This window comes from Trichosurus vulpecula, chromosome 3 (assembly GCF_011100635.1).
Source record: "Trichosurus vulpecula isolate mTriVul1 chromosome 3, mTriVul1.pri, whole genome shotgun sequence".
Taxonomy (NCBI): Eukaryota; Metazoa; Chordata; class Mammalia; order Diprotodontia; family Phalangeridae; genus Trichosurus; species Trichosurus vulpecula.
Genome location: NC_050575.1, coordinates 245,047,320 through 245,060,637, shown reverse-complemented (window position 1 = coordinate 245,060,637; position 13,318 = coordinate 245,047,320). Strand labels below are relative to the sequence as shown.

Below are 13,318 nucleotides of genomic sequence, written 5' to 3'. Positions count from 1 at the left end.
TCTGAATTGGAAAATATAACAGACTATCTATATGGAAGACAGAACCAAAACATTTATTCCAACAGCAGTCACATCCTAACACCAGAAAACCAAACCCATCAGAGCAAAAAATAAATCCATACACAATAACAATGTAAGGGGCAGAGCCATTCCCAAGCGTTCCCCCTACTAGGGACTTCCCACAAATAAAAACTTACAGCTAGCTGCTTGCTTTCTTCCTCTCACTCCCTCAACTCTAACTGCTCAGACCAACATCCGTTCTGATTCACCCTTCAAGAAGCTCCTCCCACCACAGGCTTCCTGTGACTTAGGCTTCCATTTGACTTAAGCAGGTCATGTGGGCCTATTAATGATGGGAAGATATTCAAATTACATTACCATTATAGGAGATCACTAAAATGGTTCATTATCCATCACAGCTCCCATAGAGTTAGCTCAACCAACAATGAGGGATGTGATTCTTATTCAGTGGATAAGGATCAAAATGTTTCTGTGGGGGGCGGAGCCAAGATGGCGGCTGGTAAGCACGGACTAGAGTGAACTCCGTACCCGAGTCCCTCCAAAAACCTATAAAAATGGCTCTGAACCAATTCTAGAATGGCAGAACCCACAGAACAGCAGAGGGAAGCAGGGTTCCAGCCCAGGACAGCCTGGATGGTCTCTGGGTGAGGTCTATTCCACACGGAGCTGGGAGCTGGGAAAGCAGTGGAGCAGAGCCCAGCCTGAGCGGCGGTGGACTATCCAGACCAGAAGCCGGGCGGAGGGGGCCCTAGCGCCCTGATTCAGTGAGCTGCGGCAGTTACGAGACTTCTCAACCCACAAACACCAAAGACTGCGGAGAAGGTTAGTGGGAAAAGCTGCGGGAGTGGAAGGAGTTCGCGGTTCGGCTTCCAGCCCTGGGGGCAGCGGAGGTGGGGCAGCTACGGCTGCTGCTGCTTCCGGCTCCAGGCCCACCTGGTGGGAGGAATTAAGTGGCGGATCAGAGCAGGGGTGCACAGCCTGCCGAAGATCTGAGCCCAGTTCGGGTTGGGGGTCCTTGGGGAAGGAGCAGTGCTGGTGCGGCAGAGCTGGCACCTCCCCCCCAAACGTGGAACATAGAACTCTGTAGTCTACAAGCAGTCATACCCCACTGAAAAACTCAAAGGTCAAGTTAGTTGGTTGGGAATATGGCCAGGCAGCAAAAACGTGCCCAGATTCAGTCTCAGACTTTGGATTCTTTCTTTGGTGACAAAGAAGACCAAAACATACAGCCTAAAGAAGACAACAAAGTCATAGAGCCTACAACCAAAGCCTCCAAGAAAAACATGAACTGGCCCCAGGCCATAGAAGAACTAAAAAAGGATTTCGAAAAGCAAGTTAGAGAAGTAGAGGAAAAATTGGGAAGAGAAATGAGAAGGATGCGAGAAAACCATGAAAAACAAGTCAATGACTTGCTAAAGGAGACCCAAAAAAATACTGAAAAATACACTGAAGAAAACAACACCTTAAAAAACAGACTAACTCAAATGGCAAAAGAGCTCCAAAAAGCCAATGAGGAGAAGAATGCCTTGAAAGGCAGAATTAGCCAAATGGAAAAGGAGGTCCAAAAGACCACTGAAGAAAATACTACTTTAAAAATTAGATTGGAGCAAGTGGAAGCTAGTGACTTTATGAGAATTCAGGATATTATAAAACAGAATCAAAGGAATGAAAAAATGGAAGACAATGTGAAATATCTCCTTGGAAAAACCACTGATCTAGAAAATAGATCCAGGAGAGATAATTTAAAAATTATTGGACTACCTGAAAGCCATGATCAAAAAAAGAGCCTAGATACCATCTTTCAGGAAATTATCAAGGAGAACTGCCCTGATATTCTAGAGCCACAGGGCAAAATAGAAATTGAAAGAATCCATCGATCGCCTCCTCAAATAGATCCCAAAAAGAAATCTCCTAGGAATATTGTTGCCAAATTCCAGAGCACCCAGATCAAGGAGAAAATACTGCAAACAGCCAGAAAGAAACAATTTGAGTATTGTGGAAACCCAATCAGAATAACCCAAGATCTGGCAGCTTCTACATTAAGAGATTGAAGGGCTTGGAATGCGATATTCCGGAGGTCAATGGAGCTAGGATTAAAACCTAGAATCACCTACCCAGCAAAACTGAGTATCATGTTCCAAGGCAAAATATGGAGTTTCAATAAAATAGAGGACTTTCAAGCTTTCTCAGTGAAAAGACCAGAACTGAATAGAAAATTTGACTTTCAAACACAAGAATCAAGAGAAGCATGAAAAGGTAATCAAGAAACGGAAATTGCAAGGGACTTACTAAAGTTGAACTGTTTTGTTTACATTCCTACATGGAAAGATGATGAGTATGATTCATGAGACCTCAGTATTAGGGTAGTTGAAGGGAATATGCATATATATATGTATATATATATGTATGTATATATATGTGTATGTATATATATGTGTGTATATATATATGTGTTTATGTATATATATAAGTGAATGTGTATGTATGTATATATCTATGTGTATATGTATGTATGTGTATGTATGGGTATGTGTATATATGTGTTTATGTGTATATATATATATATATATATATATATATATATATATATATATATATGTAAAAGAGAGAGAGCAGACACAGGGTGAGTTGAAGATGAAGGGAAGATATCTAAAAGAAATAAAATGAAATTAAGGGATGAGAGAGTAACATACTGAAAGAGGGAGATAGGGAGAGATAGAATGGGGTGGATTATCTCGCATAAAGGTGGCAAGAGGAAGCAGTTCTATGGGAGGAGGGGAGAGGGCAGGTGAGGGGGGAATGAGTGAACCTTGCTCTCATCAGATTTGGCCTGAGGGGGAATACCATACATACTCAGTTGGGTATCTTACCCCACAGGAAAGAAGAGGGAGGAAGATAAAAAAAAAATAAAAGGCAGGGGGATGATGGAGGGAAGGGCAGATGGGGGTGGAGGTAATCAAAACAAACACTTTGGAAAGGGGACAGGGTCAAGGGAGAAAATTCAATAAAGCGTTATGGGCTGGGAAGGAGCAAAATGTAGTTAGCCTTTCATAACATGAGTATTGTGGAAGGGTTATATATAATAATACATGTGTGGCCTAGGTTGAATTGCTCAACTTCTTAGGGAGGGTGGGTGGGAAGGGAAGAGGGAAGGGAATTTGGAACTCAAAGTTTTTAAAATCAGATGTTCAAAAACAAAAAAAGTTTTTGTATGCAACTAAAAAATAAGATACACAGGCAATGGGGCATAGAAATTTATCTTGTCCTACAAGAAAGGAAGGGAAAAGGGGATGAGAGGGGAGGGGGGTGATAGAGGGGAGGACTGACTGGGGAACAGGGCAACCAGAATATAAGCCATCTTGGAGTGGGGGGGGGAGGGTAGAAATGGGGAGAAAATTTGTAATTCAAACTGTTGTGAAAATCAATGCTGAAAACCAAATATGTTAAATAAATAAATTGCATTTAAAAAAAAATGTTTCTGTGATCTACATAAACCACCTAAAGCTCCTCTATTAGTAAAGTGTATGCAATCCTGCAATAGGTAGGCCCTGCTCTGTATATTCTATTTCTGTTTTGTGAATAATAGGGAACTTATTTTTGTGTGTACCATGTTGTGTATCTGCACTGAGAAGCAGATAGCCTCTAACAGCAGTAATTAACCAGTACTATCACTATCTCTGTTTATATCATTTTGAGGCAGACATTTAAGATAGTGTTAGTAATTGGTATTTCTCTTTAAGGTTTTGTATGTCTAGGAAGAAATCTCTTGCCTTGGATTTATTTTTACATTCAGCTATCAATAATCACTCAGTATTTTGATGTTTTTTTTTTTCTCTTTGTACTATTTAAGTGTGAAAATCAGTATCAAAGCTTCTGTTTGTAACATTTATATGGATAGCATAATACAACAGTTCTTTTTCCTAAATAAGGGTCTAAATAAAATAGTATTTTGTGAAAGTTTAAAAAAGATTAGAATAAAACAATCTCAAAGCTAGAAGTTTCTTTAGAGGTCATTAGGTCCAAAACTTTTCTGAAATGGAACTTTCTTTATAATATCCCTGAAAAGTAGACATCTAGCCTTTTTGGAAGACTTCTAGGAAGGGGAAATTCACAACTTCTAACATATCTTACTTCAGGATAATTTTAATTTGTACAAATATTTTCCATATTTAAAAGGATTTGTGATGTAGCTATCATTGGTGTGAGAATTCTTGGGTAGGGAATCTTCTTCTAGTTGTACAGATAAAAACCAATCCAGTACTTCTAATTGTAGGCTATGTGCTCATATCTTCCTCTATATCATTTCCTGTGATTGTACTAAATGGGCTGGGCAACGTCTACATGACATGACTGCATGGATGTCAATATAACATACAACATCTCATCCTTCTCTCTTCATGCATGCCAACCACTTACTTTTCTGGTCATATATCTCCCTAATTTTACAATTTAACTCTTGGCAAATTAGTATTATGTGATAGTAGATTCAGAGCTCTAAGGGGTTTTGGAATTCATCTAGTCCAAATCCATCATTTTTCAGACTTCTACCAATTATTTTTAGTTCTGACCTCTGCGGCCAAGTGGAATAAATAGACATATGCACATGGGTGTCTGTGTGTGTATATGTATTTCCATCTTTTCGCAAGTTCTTATTGAGAGCCATCATATCATAGTAAAACTTCTTTAGGACAAATATTCCCAGTTCTTTTAATCAGTCTTCATGTGACATTAATTCAAGGCCCTTCACCATTCTAATTATGCTCCTCTGGATGTTAACCAGCTTTCTAAAGTCGTTCAAAAATTATGCTACATAGAACTGAAAACAATATTCCAGATGGGATGTGACTAAGGTAGAACATCCTGGGGCTATCACTTGCCTAATCCTGAATATCATACCTTTCTGAATGCAGCCTAGCAGGAGGATTTTCTCCTCTTTTTGGCTTCCATATCACAAAGCTTAATTATTCAACCTGTAATATGAAAAATTTCATGGTCACACAGACAGTTGATGTGGTATAGTCAGGATTAGAACCCAAAGGCAGAAAAAATTAATGTAAATGAATTGTTCAGTTAGAAGAAAACTGAGTGTGGATCCCTGAATCTGAAATTTCCTAATTGTGTGAGTTTGGGCAAGCCATTTAATTTATCTAAGCAAGTTTCCTTATCTGTCAACTAAAAGGTATCCTATAGACTTCCTTGTGTCTTGGAAAAAATGGGCCTTGTAAAATAAATTAATTGTAAGCTATTACTATTACATGATAAAGTCAAGCATCATTTCTGTTACCAGGTTTACTGGTAAATATTTAATAAATTTCAAATCAGAAAAAAATACAACAAATTTTAACTTGTTTAATCCACATTATTAACATTTTCCTATCACTTTCTTGGGATTATATAATTAACAAAATAATAAATCACACCTTTATTTGTAGCATTTGCCAAATTCCAAAGTACAAATGCTCTCACTGAAAATTTAATAATCTCCTCTCATGACCTAGTCTGAGCCAGCTCTAACACACATCTGATATACCATACATATTTCTCCTGTATACATTTTTTTAAAAGCCCAGCTAGCACACCAGAGGTTGTAGTCACAGGGTATTGAAGACTTTGGTCTCAGTTTCAGGGCAGAAAATAGTGCTTGTGGCTGCTCATAGGCCTGAGCACAGGCCAAGAGATCAACGAGCACACCTTTCCTTGGATCCTGCCATGTTGGACGGTCTGAAAGCTTACAAACCCCCAGAGCTAGCTCTGAAACCAGTGACACACAAAACTTGGTGCTTGAAACAATACTGCTCCACCCCCGGAGCAGTGTCCAACCTTAATATAAATCTAAATGTTGAGAAATAGGATGGGAAAAATGAACAAACAGCAACAACATCAACAACAAAAAAGATCCTGTCCATAGATGATATGAGCGAAGATTGAGACACAAACTCAGAAGACAACAAAATCAAAAGAGCTACATCCAAAGCCTCAAAGAAAAATGTGGATTGGTCTCAGGTCTGAAATAATTCCTGGAATAGCTCAAAAAAGGATCCTAAAAATCATATAATAGAAGTTGAGAAAAATTAGGAAAAGAACTGATAGTGATGCAAGAAAATCATGAAAAAAGAGTCAACAATTTGGTAAAGGAGGCCCCCAAAATACTAAAGAAATAATACCTTGAAAAACTGAATGGAACAAATGGTAAAAGAGGCACAAAAATCCAATGAAAAATGCTTTAAAAAGGGGAATGGGTCAAACAGAAAAAGATGAACAAAAAATCATAGAAGTAAAGAACTCCTTAACAAATTAGAAAAATTGACCAAATGGAAAAGGAAGCACAAATGCTCACTGAAGAAAATAATTATTAAAAAATTATAATTGGATGATTGGAGGCTAATAACTTCATGAGACATAAAGAAACAATAAAACAAAACAAAAAGAATGAAAAAATAGAAGAGAAATTTCCCATTGGAAAAACAACTGACCTGGGAAACAGATCAAAGAGAGGTAACATAGGAATTATGGTCTACTTGAAAGCCATGATCAAAAAAGAGCCTAAATACCATCTTTCAAGAAATCATCATGGAAAATTGCCCTGATATTCTGGAAGCAGAAGCTAAAATAGAAATGGAAAGAATTACTAATTACCTTCTGAAAGAGATCCCAAAATGAACCCAGGAATATTACAGTCAATATCCAGAGCCCCCATATCAATGAGAAAACATTGCAAGCAGCCAGAAAAAAATTCAAATATCATGGAGCCATAGTTAAGATAACAGTATTTAGTACCTTTGACATTAAAGGATCAGAGATCTTGGAATATGATATTCTGAAAGGCAAAGGAGCTAGGATTACAACCAAGAATCACTTACCTATCAAAACTGAGCATAATCATTCATGGGGAAAAAATGGATATTCAATGAAATAGAAGGTTTTCAAGCATTCCTGATGAAAAGACCAGAGCTGAGTGGAAAATTTAACTTTGAAACTCAAGATTTGAGAGAAGGATAAAAAGATAAACAAGAAAGAGAAATCATAATGAATTTGATAAGATTAAACTGTTCACAATCATATATGGGAAGATGATACTTGTAACTCTTAAAAACTTTTTTTTCATTATTAGAGAAGTTAGAAGGAGTCGACATATACAGAAGGCATAGGTGTCGGTTGAATATGATGGGATAATCGCTAAAAAAGAAATTAAGGGATGAGAAAGAGAAATGCACTAGGGAAAGGGGGAAGTGAGAGGTAGAATGAGTCAAATTATCTGACATAAAAGGTGTGAGATGTTTATAGTGGAAGGGAAGCTGTAGAAGCTGGATAGGAGCCCTTGCACCTTAATATCTTTGGAATTGCCTCAAAAAGGGAATAACCTACACACTCAGTTGGGTATAGGAATCTATCTTACCCTATAGGAAAGTAGAACAAGAAAGGGATGAGAAGATTTAGAACAGCACTCAAAAGGATATAAAACCATGCATACACTTTGACCCAGTAATACCACTACTAGGTCAGTATCCTGAAGAGATTTTTTTTAAATAGGAAAAAGACCTATATGTACAAAAATATTCATAGCAAGTCCTTTAGTTGTGGCAAAGAACTAGAAATTAACCAAATGCCTACCAAATGGGGAATGGCTGAAAAAGTTGTGGTATTTGATTGTGATCGAATACTGTTGTGCTATCATAAGGAATGAGGAAGAGAAATCAATGAAGTCTCCAGGAAAAAAAATCTCCAGATCAGATGGTTTTACATGTGAATTCTAACAAACATTTAAAGAACAATTAATTCCCATACTTTATAGACTATTTGGGAAAATAGGTGAAGAAGGAGTCCTACCAAATTCTTTTTATGATACAAATATGGTACTATACCTAAACCAAGAAGAGTCAAAACAGAGAAAGAAAATTATAGAACAATTTCCCTAATGAATATTGATGCAAAAAAATTTTAAATAGAATTTTAGCTAAAGATTGCAGCAACTTATCATGAGAATAATAGACTCTGACCAGGTAGAATTTATTCCAGCAATGCAAGGCTGGTTTCATATTAGGAAAACTATCAGCATAAATGATCATATCAACAACAAAACTAGCAGAAACCATATAATTATGACAATAAATGCAGAAAAAGCTTTGGACCAAATACAACACCCATTCCCATTAAAAACACTAGAAAGCATAGAAATAAATTGAGTTTTCCTTAAAATGTTGAGTAGTATCTATCTTAAAACTATCAGCAAGCACTATATGTAATGGGGATAAGCTAGATACATTCCCAATAAGATCAGAGGAGAAATAAGGATCTCCATTATCACTGCTATTATTCAATTTGGTACTAGAAATGTTAGCTTTAGCAATAAGAGAATAAAAAAGAAATTGAAAGTATTACAATAGGCAAAGACGAAGCTCAGTTATCACTCTTTGGAGATAATGTGATGATTTACTTAGAGAATCCTAGAGAATCAAGTAAAAACTACTTGAAATAATAAATAACTTTAACAAAGTTGCAGGATATAAAATAAACCCACATAAATCCTCTGCATTCCTATATATTGCTAAGATAGAGAGAAAGAGAAATTCCATTTAAAGTTACTGTGGACACTATAAAATATTTGTGAGTCTACCTGCCAAAACAAACCCAGGACCTATACGAACACAATTACAAAACACTTTTTATGTAAATAAAGTCAAATGTCAATAAAGGGAAAAACATCAGTTACTTGTGGTTAGGCCTAGGTAATATAATAAAAATGACAATTTTATGTAAATCAATTTACTTATTCAGTACCATACCAAACAAACTACTAAAAATATTTTACAGAGCTGGATAAAATAATAACAAAATTCATCTGGAAGAACAAAAAGTCCAGAATATCAAGGGAATTAATGAAAAGAAATGCTAGGGACGGTAGGCTAGCCATACCAGATATTAAACTGTATTATAAAGCAGCAGTCATAAAAACTACTTGGTACTGGCTATGAAAAAGAGTGGTGGATCAATGGAATAGGTCAGGTACACAAAACAGGATATTAAATGACTATAGCAATCTACTCTTTGATTAACCCAAAGAATCCAGCTTCTGGGTTAAGAAAAACTGCTGGGAAAACTAGAAAACAGTATGGCAGAAACTGGGAATAGACCAATATCTTACACCATATACCAAAATAAATTCATAATGGTTCATGATACTATAAGCAATTTGGGAGAACAAGGAATGTGTTACCTGTCAGATTTATGGGGAGGGGAAAAATTCACTACCCAACAAGGGATAGAGAGTGTTGCAAAATGGAAAATGGATAATTTTGATTATGTTAAACTATAAAGTTTTTGTACAAACAAAGACAGTGCGACAAAAACTAGGGGGAAGCAGAAAATTGGGAAAGAATCTTTACAAGCAGTGTTTCTGATAAAGGTCTCATATCCAAAATATACAAGGAACTGAAAAAAAAATTTATAGGAATACAAGTCGTTTCGCAATTGGGAAATGGTCAAAGGATATGAACAGGCAGTTTTCAGAGGAAGAAATTAAAGATATCTATAGTCATATGGAAAAAATGCTCTAAATCACTATTGATTGGAGAAATGCAAATCAAAACAACTCTTTGATACCACATTTCTCCTGTCAGATTGGCTAACATGAAGAATGATAAATACTGGAGAGGATGTGGGAAAATTGGAACATTGTTATATTGTTGGTGGAGTTGTGAGCTGATCCAGCCATTCTGCAGGATAATTTGGAACTATGCCCAAAGAGCTATAAAGTGTGCATACCCTTTGACTCAGCAATTCCACTTCTAGGGCTGTATCCCAAAGAGATCACACAAGTGGAAAACAGACAAGTATATACAAAAATATTTATAGCAGCTCTTTTTGTGGTGGCAAAGAATTAGAAATAAGGGGCATGTCCATCAATTGGGGAATGGCTAAACAACTTGTGGTATATGACTGTAACATAATAGTATTTTGCTACAAGAAATGAGGAGCAGACTGACCTCATTCCAACCTGGAAAGACTTATATGAACTGACGCAGAGTGAGGGGAGCAGAACCAGGAGATAATTATGCATGATTACAGACACATAGCATCTGTAAGGACTAACTTTGATTAACTTAGCTCCTCTCATCAAAGACAGCTCCAAAAGACTCATGATGGAAAAAGCTATGCACATCCAGAGAAAGAATTATGGAGTCTGAATGCAGATTGAGGCAAACTATTTGCTCTCTTTCTTTCCCTTCTGTTTTGGTTTCATTTCTTCTTTCTCATGATTCATTCCACTGGTTATAATTCTTCTTTTCAACTGGACTGTAGTGTAAATAATTTCAGTGGGAATATATATGTGGAACCTACATTAGATTACATGCTGTCTTGGGAGGGAGGGGAAGGAGAGTGAGGGAGAGTAAATTTGGAACCCAAAATCTTGTGGAACTGAGTGTTGTAAACTAAAAATATAAAAATGAACTTAAAATTCAAAAAAAAGATTTTGGAGAAAAGGGAAAAAGCACATAGCTAATCATTGGGAAAGTCAGTACTGGAACACAGAACTCCAGATGTTTAGTCCTGTTTGCTTTCTTCTAACCCTTCCTGATGCTTAATTTACTTCAACTGATGCACAATAGTTTGGAATTTTATTACTTCACATTGGGGAATTGGGGACTAAGGAAAGTAAACGTTCTGGGACAGCACCTCTAACTTAATTCTGTCATGTATGGATAGAAATCTTCCCTATGTTGTACTGCTTACTTAATGAGCTACAAATACCCTTTAAGATTTACAAAGGTCTTTTATTGCAACTATCTTAAGAAATGGGCAATGGAAGCCCAGAAAAATTAAAATGAAAAAAAAATTCTTTACTGTTTGATCTTGGGAGAGTCACTAGTCAGCTGACTCTAGGTCCTGGATTTCCTGTCGCATCAATCTGCCTCCCCTCATGATTTAAAATTTCCTGACAGCAACAGTGTTAGATGTACTTATGGATTTGCAAGATGCCAAAATCCCAATTTCCTTCCTCAGTTACTTTGAAAAATTCTATCTGTATAAGCAAGTAACATAATTAATCCTGTTTTGATTTACTATATGTTTTGTTAATGGGTTTTGTTTTCTTATGATTTTAATAGGGAGTTTGAGGTGAAAGATCTATGAAGTGAATCTCGTTTAAATAAAACAAATGATTATTTTTAAAAAAAATTGGTTCTGAAAGGTTGTGAAATTAGCTTGGTCTTTCTTAATTTTTATTTTAGGACTTAACCTATGTAAAATTTTGAAAAAAAAATCTTTGACTTCTTTTATTTTATCTTCAGTATATTTTTCTTTACTATATATTTTTCTGTCAGCTCAGTCTGATGCCTTCAATGTAATCTACATGAGGACTGTGTCTATTTTTTGTTTTTATTTTTTTTTACTTCCAGCATCTAGGGCAAGGGGTCTTTCACATGGTAGTCATTTTTTGTTCAGTTGTTTCAATTGTGTATGACGCATTGTGACCTCATTTGGGATTTTCTTGGCAAAGATACTTCAGTGGTTTCCCATTTCCTTCTGCAGTTCATTTTATGGATGACGAAATGAAGCAAATAGGCGTAAGTGAATTGCCCAGGATAACACAACTAATAAGTGTCCAAGGCCAGATTTGAACTGAAATAAATAAGTCTTCCTGACTGTGGGCCATGTACTCTATCCACTGAGCTATATAGCTGCCCTATAATAGTCACTTAATATTCTTTAAGTTGTATGGAAGTTATTTAGCCAGACACCCTTATGTTAATGTCATTTAAATGGCATGAAAGTCATTTAACCCAAAATCTTTACATTATAGCCAAGGAAGCTAAGTTATAGAGAGATTAATTGACTTGTTCAAAATCCTTAAGTGACAGATTCAGAATTATAATGAAGGTTCTCAGATTCTAAATCCAGAACTCCATCTGTCTCTACTAAGTAGATTTGTCTTTATTCCATAGGGCACAATAGATTTTGAATTTTTTTTCAGCTGTGGAGTGAAAAAATAACATTAGTGCTATCATGAAATATGCAGGATAGATGCGGATGGGACTAATGAGGAAACCAATTAGCATAGCAGGATAGGATATTAAAGTGAGATGATACTCACCTTAACCAGAATGACAGGTGGAATGGTTTCTTTTGATAATCTAAGCCATGTGAATTTTTTCATTGAGTACTATTTAAAATCAAATACTTCCCAATACATAACATACTTGGGTTTTTTTAGTAGGACCTTTTACAAATGACCTGTTCGTTGAAAGATGGATGAGTAAAAGTATTTTGCAGTAGGTGGGGATTCCAGGACCTCTCACATAACACAAGTTATGTAAATTTGTTTCACCTACATGGAAACAAACCAAATGGTTTGTTTGAAAATGGCCTGTGTTAATATTGAGAATGTAAGGGGAATTAGAGTAGAATAGTTCAATAATTTTGATTGCATGGAGTTATATATGTATTTGTGATATGTAATATGATGAGCATTCTTTTTAAATCTAAAAATAAAAAAATAAATTTAACTCACTTGTTAAGGAGGATTTGAAAAAGCAAAATTATCTTAGCCCTGTGGCTTTCGAAAATTGTGGAGCACTTGTTCAGGAAAGTTAGTTACACTGCTCAAATACCTGATCCAGCCATGACAGAGGTTTAATTGAAAATCACTCTAGCGTTGTTTTATGATAATCCATGGTTATTAATCAGTTTCTCAAGCAGGAGTGTGCTCAAGTGATGGTATTTAACCTGAATACTGAGTAAGAGGCTGTGTGAAGTGGGATTAGTTCTTTTCCTCCCACATTTTAAGTGCTTTGAGGTCTCAGTTCAAAACTGGTTAATTATTCAATTTCTACAGAGCTCATTGGGTAGAATAGTAGAAAAACAAAGTAAACCTAAATGTGATATTATGGGTTAGCGTTTTACTTACCTCTCCCAAAATTCTCAAATAGGAATGATCAGGTATTGTTTCTACTTTGCTAAGTAGCCTGAGAAGACTATCTGTAGTCACAAGCAACCCCCCACCCCTTTTTAGGAAGGGATCCTTAAATTATAGTTCCAATATACCATTATTTGAGTATGCTGTTCTCTTTCACCTTCTCATGATATATTTTGGGATACTCCCTTTATCTCCCTTCCCTAATAAATTTACTTTTTACCTACTGGTGCATTTTTAATGTGTCTAATCTAATGGCCTCAATATTCATCTTTCCCAATCTGTGTAATATTTAATATTGCTGGCCACTCTCTTTTTTTATATTGTCTCTTCTTCCTGGATTTTCATGACACTTGCTATATTGGTTATTCAACCTATCATACCTCT

The 13,318-nt window shown here is 36.1% G+C and overlaps 1 protein-coding gene across 1 annotated transcript in view; it reads left to right on the top strand.

Moving 5' to 3' along the window:
* SNTG2 (syntrophin gamma 2) overlaps positions 1-13,318 on the top strand; it is a 698,484-nt gene that overhangs the window by 161,454 nt on the left and 523,712 nt on the right. The gene's annotated exons all lie outside the window — the stretch shown is intronic.